Source organism: Pelodiscus sinensis, chromosome 1 (assembly GCF_049634645.1).
Source record: "Pelodiscus sinensis isolate JC-2024 chromosome 1, ASM4963464v1, whole genome shotgun sequence".
Classification (NCBI taxonomy): domain Eukaryota; kingdom Metazoa; phylum Chordata; order Testudines; family Trionychidae; genus Pelodiscus; species Pelodiscus sinensis.
In genome coordinates this window covers 208,382,989-208,395,277 of record NC_134711.1, presented here as the reverse complement: position 1 = coordinate 208,395,277, position 12,289 = coordinate 208,382,989, and the positions used below count along the sequence as shown (strand labels likewise).

Here is a 12,289-nt window from a genome sequence, read left to right as displayed (position 1 = left end):
GCTCACACCTGCCCCACCCCCCACGGGTCTAGGGAGGAGACAGCTCTGTGAGGAGCACCAGCTTCCTCCTCCCCTGTGCTGCTGCCTCCACGGGAGGCAGCGGGGATGGGGGGGGGGGGGGCAAGGAGGCGCTGCAGAGCTGGGCACCAGATCCCATAGCTCCTCCCCCATACAGATGCAGCAAGGGGGAAGGGGTTGAATGTAGTCATTGTTAACCAATAAACCCAGGCTTATCAGTTAATTGTGTAACCGATTCCATGCTAACATTCCTAGCAAACAAGACTACTTTCCCACACCAAATCATATAGCCCCAGTCAGATTTCATGACTTTAGAACAGCCATATGCATTTCTAGCACACTCATTTCCGTAAGATCCATGCATTGAACAACTTAAGAACAGCACTGGATTTTTCCATAAAGAGGACTATTTTTCATCTTGTCTTCAGACTGGTAGCTAGCAATAGGAGAGGCTCATCTACCCTAGGGATATGCACTATTTCAGAAGCAAGTAACATGACTAAGTGGTGTTTGTAACTGCAACTCCCGAGTGTGTGGGCATTAAACAGGTTTGATTACATAAAACAATGTAGCACCTCCACTAGCAGCACTCCCTCTCATCGCTGCTTTACCTGTGCACTCTGACCAACACTGCCTTTAAGCTGTGCAGCTGCCTAACAAGCCTGCCACACACGGAGCTGCAGCAGCTGGGGGAGAGGCCACTTTGCTCCAGCCACCTCAGCTCCCTGCTGGGGATGGAGAAGAGGCACGCTCCTCTGATCTCAGCTAGGGGAGAGGTGAGCTCCTCCAGCCCCAGCAACAAGGCCAGATAAAGAAAGGGGCTTTAGCGGCTGCAGCCCAAGGCTCTGTGTTAAAGAGCCCAGCCCAAGGCCTGGGCTGCAGCCCACAAAGCCTATGTTCTAAGTTAGCCTGTCCTGGGGTATAAGTAGGCAGTTCTAAGTACTGCTGTTCTTCCCCCCCTGCTTCGCCCCTCCCCTCTCAACTGGAGCTGCATCACTGCAAATGCTGGAGAAGTTTTGTCCACATAGCTCCCATTGATTGGGAATCATGGCCAAAAGAAAATGAGGCGTGCAAGGATGGGGTGGTGTCTGCAGGTGAGCGTGGGACAGCATAGAGCTACATGTTCCTCACCACCAAATGGGAGCTGCCCCAGGTAAGCACCCTGCACCCCAGTGGCCTGCTCCAGCCCCAAACTCCCTCCACCATCCTAACTCCTGCCCAGACCTCACTCCCCACCACAACCTCCTGCCCTTATCCTGTTCCTGCATTTCAAAACCCTTCCATCCTGGAGCCCCGTGCTGCATTCCAAGTACTCCATCAGCAGCCCCACCCCAAGGCCCGCACCCCTAGCCAGAGCCTTTATGCCCCCAACCCTGAGCTCCTTTCATGCACCAAACTGCGACTATGTGCAGAATGAATTTTGTTATGTGCACCGCTATGGGAGTGATGTGTCATACATCATCTCCATACTGGTGCACATAACAAAATTCATTCTGTACATGACAAAAATAAACAGAGGGCAAACTGATTTTGACTGTTTTCCCCTAGTTTCCAGCACAGCTTCCAGGAGCTAGAACATTAACATCCAACATGTATTACGTATATTTTCATATAGAAATGTATCTTCCAGATGCATGTAATAGAAATTGTTTCATATAGGCAGTGCTTAAATTATGCTAAGTTCTTCTTTTAACAACTGAAAATTCACCATACAATTGTAACGTTTCTTTTAATGATCAATCATTAATGCTTGAAAAAGTATGAATTTGTTGGGACTATTTCCTTCAAACATAACTCATTTTTTTCATTTTTGAAACAGTTCTGGTGTTCTTAAAAAAAAACCGTCATTAAAAAAAGTATCTATGTCAGTAGTTCTCAACAAGGGGTAAGTGTACACTTGGGGGTATGCAGACGTCTTCCTCAAGATACATCAACATATCTATATATTTGCCTGGTTTTATAACCAGTTATAGAAAAAGCACTAGCTTAGTCAGTATAAACTTAAAATTTCAGAAATAAACAAGTCATTGTCTATAATGCTCTATATTTTATACACTGAAATATAAATACTATATTTCATTCCAATTATGTTTTATAATTATGTTGTAAAAATAAGAAAGCAAGCAATTTTTCAGTAATAGTCTGCTGTGACATAAGAATAGCCATACTGGGTGAAACCAAAGGTCCATCTAGCCCAGGAGCCTGCCTTCTGAAAGTAGCCAATGCCAGGTATACCAGAGGGAATTAATAAAACAGGTAATCATCAAGTGATCCTTCCCCAACACCCATTCCCAGCTTCTGACAAAGTGAGACATCATCCTATCCTTCCGGGTTAATAGCCATTGATGGAGCTATTCTCCATGAATTTATCTACAGTGAACCCTCGCTACTTCGCGGTTCGACTATCGCGGATTCACGACTTCGCGGACTTTTTTCATTACATTATGTATATACGTGAATCCGCGATGGTCGAACCGCGAAGTAGCGGTTACCAAAACTTTAAAAAGCCTCCGGGGAAGCCGGCGGGGGGCATCCCAGGCGCGCCTGGGCTGCTCCCCCGCCGGAGCCCCTCCGCGGCTTTCAAAGCCTCGGGGGAAGCCGGCGGGGGGGCATCCCAGGCGCGCCTGGGCTGCTCCCCCGCCGGAGCCCCTCCGCGGCTTTCAAAGCCTCGGGGGAAGCCGGCGGGGGGGCATCCCAGGCGCGCCTGGGCTGCTCCCCCGCCGGAGCCCCTCCGCGGCTTTCAAAGCCTCGGGGGAAGCCGGCGGGGGGGCATCCCAGGCGCGCTTGGGCTGCTCCCCCGCCGGAGCCCCTCCGCGGCTTTCAAAGCCTCGGGGGAAGCCGGCGGGGGGGCATCCCAGGCGCGCCTGGGCTGCTCCCCCGCCGGAGCCCCTCCGCGGCTTTCAAAGCCGCGGAGGGGCTCCGGCGGGGGAGCAGCCCAGGCGCGCCTGGGATGCCCCCCCGCCGGCTTCCCCCGAGGCTTTGAAAGCCGCGGAGGGGCTCCGGCGGGGGAGCAGCCCAAGCGCGCCTGGGATGCCCCCCCCCCGCCGGCTTCCCCCGAGGCTTTGAAAGCCGCGGAGGGGCTCCGGCGGGGGAGCAGCCCAAGCGCGCCTGGGATGCCCCCCCCCCCCGCCGGCTTCCCCCGAGGCTTTGAAAGCCGCGGAGGGGCTCCGGCGGGGGAGCAGCCCAGGCGCGCCTGGGATGCCCCCCCCCGCCGGCTTCCCCCGAGGCTTTGAAAGCCGCGGAGGGGCTCCGGCGGGGGAGCAGCCCAGGCGCGCCTGGGATGCCCCCCCCCCCGCCGGCTTCCCCCGAGGCTTTGAGGATCCTACTTCTACTTCGCGGATTTTCATCTATCGCGGTAGGGTTTGGAACCTATCTACCGCGATAAACGAGGGTTCACTGTAGTACTTTTTTAAACCTTGTTATTAGTCTTGACCTTCACTCCATCCTCTGGCAAGACTTGAGACAAAGTACTTTTCTTTTGTTTATTTTAACCTTGCTGGCTAATCATTTAATTTGGTGATCCCTAGTCCTTGTGTTATGAGAAAGAGTAACACTTCTTTATTTATTTGATTCATATCAATCATGATTTTATAGACTTCTAACATGTTTCTCTGTAGCCTTCACTTTTCCAAGCTGAAAAATCCATAACTTAATGTCTCCTTACACTGAAACTTTCCATATCCCTAATAATTTGTTACCATTTTCAAAAACCTTTTCCAATTCCAATATTTTTTTCTTGAGATGGGGTGACCAAATCTGCATACAGTATTTAAAATGTGGGCATACAGTGTATTTATATAGAGGCAATATGATATTTTCTGTCGTGTTATCCACAACTTTTCTTAAAAAAAAAAAGCAAACAGTGTTGGAAATCATTAACTGCCACTGTGTTTTCAGAGAAGTATCCTCAATAACTCCACCACCTCTATCCTGAATCATAATAGTTAATTGAGACCCCATTACTGTATAAATGTAGTTGGGATTATCTTTTCCAATGTGCAATACTTTGCATTTATCAACATTGAATTTCATTGGCCAATTTGTTGACCAGTCATCCAGTTTTGTGAGATCCTTCTGTAGCTCTTCATAAACTGCCTAGGACGTAATTATCTTAAGTAACTTTGTATCATCTGCAAATCTTGTCACCTCACTTTTTACTCCCCTTTCCAGATCATTTATGAACATGTTGAATAGGGCTGGTCCCTGTATAGACCCCGCATCCCCCAGGGATACCACAAATTTACCTTTCTCCATTCTGAAAACTGACCATTTATCCCTGTCTTTTGGTTAATGAGAAACAGTTACCAATCCATGAAAGTACCTTTCCACTTTATCCCATGACAGCTTACTTTGCTTAGAAGTCTTAGGTGATGAATCCTGTCAAAATCTAAATACGTTGTATCCTCCTGACATCCCTTATCCATATGCTTGTTGAACCCCACAAATAATACTAGTAGATGAGTAAGGCATGATTTTCCCTTTAAAAAACCGTTTGACACTTCCCCAACAAATTATGTTCATCTATGTATCTGACAATTTTGTTCCTTAATATAGTTTCAACCAGTTTGTGAAGTCAGGCTTATGGTCCTGTGTCAGGGCTCTTCCCCACTCTGGCACTCCGAGTGCAGACAGTGGGGGCCTGCAGGAGACCTTAAAATACTTTGTCTTTATAGGTATAGGAATCTGCTTACAAAACTCCTCAAAGTCACAGATTCCCTGGCCCTGGGGGATAGGCTGCCACCATCAAATGAAATAAAACCCTGAAAACCAGAAAAAAAAAATACTTGAGCTTCTTTCTGAAAGGTACCTCAAGCTCTTACCACAAGAGAGCTTGAGAAAAAACAAACCCACAAAAAAACAAACCACAAATCTCTAATAGCTAACCTCTCAGCCTAGGCAGGCATATACACAGACCTCATGTTACTTTTCAGGACACAAGAATCAAATAGTCATCTTAAAAAGGTGATTTTATTAACCAAACCAAAAGATATACTTGATAAAGCATACTTGGTTTCTAGGTGTTACAGAGCAACTGAGAAAAGAGTAGATTAAAACACAGAGGAAAAATGGTATCGCTGGCACAGCTTAGGTATAATGAATGGAGGGAGGCAGGCATGGATTTCACACACAGAAGTTTAACCAAACAACAAAACAAAGAAAAATATCCAATTGCAACTAAACATACATTTCTCCATCTACTCATGATCCATACCCATCCGTACTTCAAGGCCCAGTCCATCCCCATACCCAATATTTCTTGTAGGAATGGTAATTCTGTTTGATTACTTCATCTTGCTTCCTCCAGCTCCTAATTTAGAATTCACACACACAGAGCAGGCAGGCATATCACCTCAATTTCAATTTTAGCGCTGTATTCCATTGGTTCTCCTAGCTCCTTAGCTACCTGAGTTTAACCCTTTAGTCACCAAATGCTGGCCAGCACCCCTTCTATCCATCATGCCATCCATCACACCCTGTAATTGCTGAGATCACCTCTGGAGCCCTTTTTAAAAAACTGGCATCACATTAGCTATCCTCCAACCATTTGGTACAGAAACTGATTTAAATAATACATTACTAACTACAGTTCGGTAATTCCACATTAAAGTACCTTCAGAACTCGGGTGAATACCATCTGGTCCTGGAGACTTACTATTTCATTTATCAATTTGTTCCAAAACCATCACTAATGACACCTCAATCTGCAATAATTCCTCAGATTTGTCGCCTAAAAAAATAAAAGGTTCATGTTTGGGAATCTCTCAAAACCTAGGCCATCAAGACCAATGCAAAGAACACAGTTTCTTTGCAACTGCCTTATCAACCTCAAGTGTCCTTTAGCATCCTGATCATTCAATGGCCCGAATGGTTGTTTAGCAGGTTCCCTGCTCCTAATGTACTTCAAAAAACTTTATTGCTATGACTTTGAGTATTTGGCCAGATGTTCTTCAAATTATTTTTTGACATTCCCTAATTATTTTTTTTCACACTTCATTTGCTAGAGTTTGTGCTCCTTCCTATTTTCCTCACTAGGATTTAACTTCCACTTTTCAAGGGTGCCCTTTTGTCTCTCAACACTTCTTTATTTTATTGTTTAGCCATGGACTCACTCTTCTGCTTCTCTATGGTGTTTTTTTTAAATTTGGAATATACATGAAACTGGGGTCTTTAAAAACCATTTCCATGCAACTAATAGGGACTTCACTTTTGGCACTGTATCTTTTAATTACTTAGAAATGAATCAAAAATTGCCTCTCCTGTTGTGGGTTCAATGACCAGCTGCTCCAAGCAGCAATTATTTAAGGTGCCAAGAAACAATACACCCTGCACCCTGTTCTGAGGTGATATGTACACAGTCTTTATGGGGATAGGTGAAATCCCCCACTACTACTTTATTTTAATAGACTCTGATCTCCCTGAGCATTTCACAGTCACTATCACCATCATGGTAAGGTGATCAGTAATATATCCCTACTGCTATATAATGATGATTTTATTATTATTATTAGTTATTATTAGAGCACAGAATTACTATTCATAGAGATTCTATGGTACAATTTGGTTCATTTACAATTTTTTACTTCACATTTCATTCACATATGCTGTCTTTCACACAGTATCACTCACCGACCATTACAACCTGTTCTAGCCTTCCAGTATATTTGTACCCTGGTATTACTTTGCGTTCCACTGATTATCCTCATTCCCCCAAGTTTCTGTGATACCTATTATATCAATATACTCATGGAATATGAGGCACTGTAGTTCACACATCATATTATTTAGACTTTTTTTTTAGCATTGATATATAATCACTTTAAGAAATTGCCATCTTTTACCTGTCTGCCTCATCAGATTCTAATAATATTTTATCATTTTCCATTCTCTTCTTACCAGAAAATAGATAATCTCCATTAATAGAGCCTCCCTGTAGGGATGTTACTGTCTAAACCATGTGCTATCCTGTACCTGTCAGCTTTCTCCAAGCCCTTCTTTTAAAAATTGCCCTACAACCTTTTTAATGGTAAGAACCAGCAACTTGGCTAAATTTTGGCTTAGATAGAGCCCACCCATCCTGCATAGGCTCCCTGTATCCCAAAAGTTTCTCTAATTTCTAATAAATCTAAACCCATCCTCCCTACACATCTGACACTGCCTGTCAAACTGGTCCTGAATTCAGAACTAGAATAATTTCAGAGTATGCTACCATGGAAGTCTTGGACTTCAATCTCCTACTTAGCAGCCTAAATTTGGCCTCCCAGACCTCTCTCCTATCCTTCCCTACATCACTGGTACCTACATGTACCACAACCACCTGCTCCTTCCCATTCTAAACGTAAGTCTATTTAGATGTCGAGAGATTTGCAACCTTTGCTACAGGCTGGAAAGTCACTATGTATTTTCCTCGTCATCACAAAGCCAGTTATGTTTCAAATGATCAAATCCCACATAACTATTTTCTTGACACTGTTGTATTTTTATGATTTTGTAAGCCAGTAGTTTTTAAGTGAGGGTGAAACTTGAGGTACCCAAGACAAATCAGACTGCTGAAAGAGATACAATAATCCAGAAATGTTGAAAGCCACTTATCTATGCAACACTCAAGAATGCATTACAGCCTAATGTTATATTTCCAGTAAGCAGCACCGTGTCTGCAATTTCGGCCATGTGCCTACATATCCAAATTATTATGCAACCAGATCTGTCTTACAGCTGCTTAATACTAATGAAATAGAACAATGTTAGTTGAAAAAGCTAGCTGAAGACAATTTAAATATGCATTTAATATTTAAAAGTCTTGCTTGTGTTTAGATGTTATATTACTTAGAACAGAAACAATTAAAATCTGAATTTATTTTCTCTTTCTTCAGTTAGGCTAGATTTTTACTCTATTCAATTTGAACAACAAAAACAAAAACAAAAATTGACAGCTTCTCTACTTGTTCTCGTGTACTAGCTACTATTTAGGTTGCAAATATGGCAGAAAATGGTTTTAAATTCAGTGAAAGGTTTATTTGAATTGAAACATGAAAAAATGTTTAATTTAGTTTGTTTAAAACAGAAAAGGGTTTGGCTAACAGAATTGGGAAAAATTGTTTTCAAAAGGTCTTTAAAACATCTCTCATGAGAGCAGGGGTGAGCAATAATTTTTAATGGGGGGCGGAGACACTCCAAGATTTTGGCAAGCGGTCAAGGGCCGAACTTCTATGGAGGAGGTGCGGGGGTCTGGGACAAAGGTAGGGTGCAGAAGGGAGCTTGAGATAGAGGACTGAGATACAGGAGGGAGCATGGGGTCTGAGAGTGAGTTTGGGTCCAGGAGGGGGTTGTGATCTGGGGAAGGAACTTGGGGTGCAAGGTCCAGGAGGGGGTAAGGGTCCAGGAGGGGATTCCAGCCTGGGGGAGGGGCTCTAGCAGGGAGTGCAGCATTGAGAGGGAGTTGTAATCTTGAAGAAAGGGGTACAGAGGGTTTTGGTGACATCTGGGGGCAGGCAAATGGGGTGCAGGGTCAGGGAGAGGTACAAGAAAGAATTCTGGTCTGCAGAACAGGTGTAGGAGTGAGTTACAGGGTCTGGGAGGGAGTTGTGACCCGTAAGAAGGGGGGAAAAGGGGTACAAATGATTTGGCTCGTGGCTGGGGCAAGTAGTGGGGGGTGGGTACCAGAGACAGGCTTTGGCTAAGAGGCGCTTACCTAGGTGGCTCCCCACCAGCAGCCATGCAGGAACACGAGGCAAGCTCTCTGCTGAAGTCTCAGTCAGATGGCTGCTCTATATAGGTATGCTCCAGGTACTGGGGGGGGGAGGGAGGGAGGGCAGAGGAGGAAGGGAGAAGGCTTCACATGCTGCCCCTGCCCATAGCAAAATTTCTCAACTCCTATTGGCCAGAATCTGGCCAATGGAAGCTTAGAGATTTTGTGGGGAGGAGAAGGGTGGGAGGAGGAGCACTGTGCAAAGTCTCCCTCCCCAGCAGTCCAGAGCAGAGAGCAATTGGCTGTTTAAAGCATGAGCTGCTCTCTGCCTAAGGGTTCTAGCAAGGCAGCCATGGGCCAGATCCAGTGGCTTGGTGGGCCGCATCCCAGCCCACTAGCAGCCTCTTATTCACCCCTGGACAAGAGGTGACAGAAACTAGATAGTCATGGAATGAAAGGCAAAGTATTGTCATGGAACAAATACAGGCTAAGAGGCAGGAAACAAAGTTGAAGTACATGTCAGGAAAAGAGTGGGGTGCCTAATGGTACTGTATGAAATCTGGTGTTTAAAATATTTATTAATAATCTCAAAAGAAAGGTGAGGAGTGAGTTGGTAAAATTTGCAGATGGCAAAGTTATTGGGATTGGTTAATTCTAGACAAGAATTCAGAGAGATTACCTAAGACAATAAATAGATGAAGTTCAGCTACGATAAATGTAAAGAAATGCACACTAGCGGGGCAAATTTGACTATTCCTCCACTGATAGGTTTCTAAATTAACTGTGTCAAGTCAGGAAAAAAAATCTGGGGATCATTGTAAAGACCTCTATAGCTACATACTGAGCAAAAAGGATGCATATGAAATAGGATAGATATTGTGTTCATTATTTACCCATTTCAAAGGATATTATTATAGAATTAGAAGGGGTTCTGAAGAGGACAAATATTTGAGAGGATGGAAAAAATACATCTGAAGAGAGATTGAAGAGACTGGGACTGTAGCTAAGAGGAAATTAATAAAAGGCAATACAGTACAGGCAGTCCACGGGTTACGTACAAAATAGGGACTGTAGGTTTGTTCTTAAGTTGAATCTGTATGTAAGCCGGAACTGGCGTCCAGATTCAGCTGCTGCTGAAACTGACCAGCGGCTGACTACAGGCCCCGGGCTTCCTGGAATCAGGCTCTGATCAGTTTCAACAGGCTGAATCTGGACGCCAGTTCCGGCTTACATACAGTTCCGACTTACATACAGATTCAACTTAAGAACCCCAGGCGTCCCCAAGTCAGCTGCTGCTGAAACTGATCAGCGGCTGATTCCAGGAAGCCCGGGGCAGAGCAATTCTGCCTCGGGCTTCCTGTAGTCAGCGCTGGTCAGTTTCAGCAGCGGCTGACTTGGGGACGCCTGGGGCAGAGCAGCTGGGGTGCTGCTGGGTTGCTCCAGTAGCGCCGCTTCTTGGTGCGACTGGACCAATCCACCAGCACCCCAGCTGCTCTGCCCCAGGCGTCCTGATTCAACCGCTGCTGAAACTGACCAGCAGCGGCTGAATCAGGACGCCTGGGTCAGAGGAGCTGGGGTGCTGCCGGGTTGGTCCAGTAGCGCCCAGAGCGGCGCTGCGGGACCAACCAGCAGCGCCCCAGCTGCTCTACCACAGGCGTCCGGAGAAAAGCCTGGACTGCTGGGGGGGGGGGGGGGGGGGGGCGGCGTACTAGCTGCGCCCCCACCCCCAGCAGACCAGGGAGACACGGGCGGGGGACCGATTTGCACCGCGGTCCCACCGCCCGGGTCCTCTGCGGCTTTGCTCCCCGTCTCCCTGGTCTGCTGGTCTCCAGCAGACCAGGGAGACGGGGAGCAAAGCTGCAGAGCACGCGGGCAGCGGACAACCCAGACGCGCCGTGGCTGTCCCGCTACCGGCGTGATCCGCGGCTTTGCTCCCCATCTCCCTGGTCTGCTGGAGACCAACAGACCAGGGAGACGGGGAGCAAAGCGGAGCAAAGCCGCGGAGCACGCCAGCAGCGGGACAGCCGCGGCGTGTCTGGGCTGTCCACTGCCCATGTGCTCTGTGGCTTTGCTCCCCGTCTCCCTGGTCTAGGGAGACGTGGAGCAAAGCCGCGGAGCACGCGGGCAGCGGACAGCCCAGACGCGCCGCGGCTGTCCCGCTGCCGGCGTCCTCAGAGGCTTTGCTTCCCGTCTCCCTGGTCTGCTGGTCTCTAGCAGACCAGGGAGACGGGCAGCAAACCCCATTCGTAACTGCGGATCCGACATAAGTCGGATCCGCGTAACTCGGGGACTGCCTGTAATAAGGTATAAAATGAGTGGTACAGAGAAGATACATCAGGAGCTTCTGTTCTGTCTCATAATATTCAAGAATACAGGAGCATTTAAGTAAATCAAAAGATATCAGCTTTAAAAAAAATGCAATTAGTATGTGTAACTCACTGAAGGCAAGACTTTGCAAAGATTCAAAGAGTGATCAGGCAGTTATATAGATAACTAGAATATCTAGAGTTCTAAACAGTTATTGTTAACAAAAGAGTATTGGAAGGGAGATAAAATATTATATTTCATAGTTTAAACTTTGCTGTAACTAGTAAGTATTACAGGTTGAACCTCTCTAGTCTGGCACTCTCTGGTCCGGCATCATTTTAGTTTGTTTACAGACATCAGTCCTGGCTCTCAGTACTATTGTACTGTTGTTTAGCTCTAATTTACTCTTAAATGTTTTCTAAGAGCCAAGTAAGCAGTGGAAGTGTTGGTAATGCTGCTAGACAATACCGACCTCCCTTGGTCCAGCAAATTCCCTGGTTCAGCATTGGTCAGGTCCTGAGGGTTGGAACAGAGAGGTTCAACCTGTAGCATGAGAACTTTACAAAAGAAAGTTTGCATACTATAGGGTTTCTTGCACCTTCCTCAAACTACAGCAAGGGCTACTGTCAGGAGACATACCACCAGACTAAATAGTCCACATATTTGTTCCAGTATGGCAACTATATTAAATTCTGGACCAAAACGATTTGACACTCTCCATTTAACAACTGTCAAATTATAATAAAAATGAAGCTTATATCAAATTTCTAGTATTATTTCAGTTGTCGCAAAGACAATCATTTTATATAAAAAACATTCTTAGTTTCACAACAAGCATGATCTTAATATCCATATGACCTGCCACTCAGATTCAAATCTTAGAAATATCAGTTGCTTCTTTGTTTGTATATAATGCCCGAGCCAATCATTTTTCAAGAGCCAGTCAAGCATGATGTAATCACAAAGTACTTTTAATACTGAAATCACAAAAATTAAGCAGAAATATCCATACAGCTCCATAAAAACTAGATTCCAATCTAAATTCAAGTATCATTTTTATTAACTTCAATTATTTCTGCCCCTATTTAAATATTCTTTTAAAAATACTATTCTTAGAGCTTTGCCTGCCTGCCATGCTTGCTCATGAAAACCTGCCCCTCTGGCACAATCTTCTCGCTGTATAGTTACGTATCATCCAAAATTAATACACTTAAAAGGGGAGTGGTTAAGGTAGTATTTTGTCATTTTCAAAAGCATATACCTTATGACTGCATGATC

General features: G+C 45.5%; 1 protein-coding gene across 8 annotated transcripts in view; it reads right to left on the bottom strand.

The window, feature by feature from the left end:
• The window catches only part of BCLAF3 (BCLAF1 and THRAP3 family member 3), a 121,866-nt gene that overhangs the window by 60,964 nt on the left and 48,613 nt on the right, over window positions 1–12,289 (bottom strand). The gene's annotated exons all lie outside the window — the stretch shown is intronic.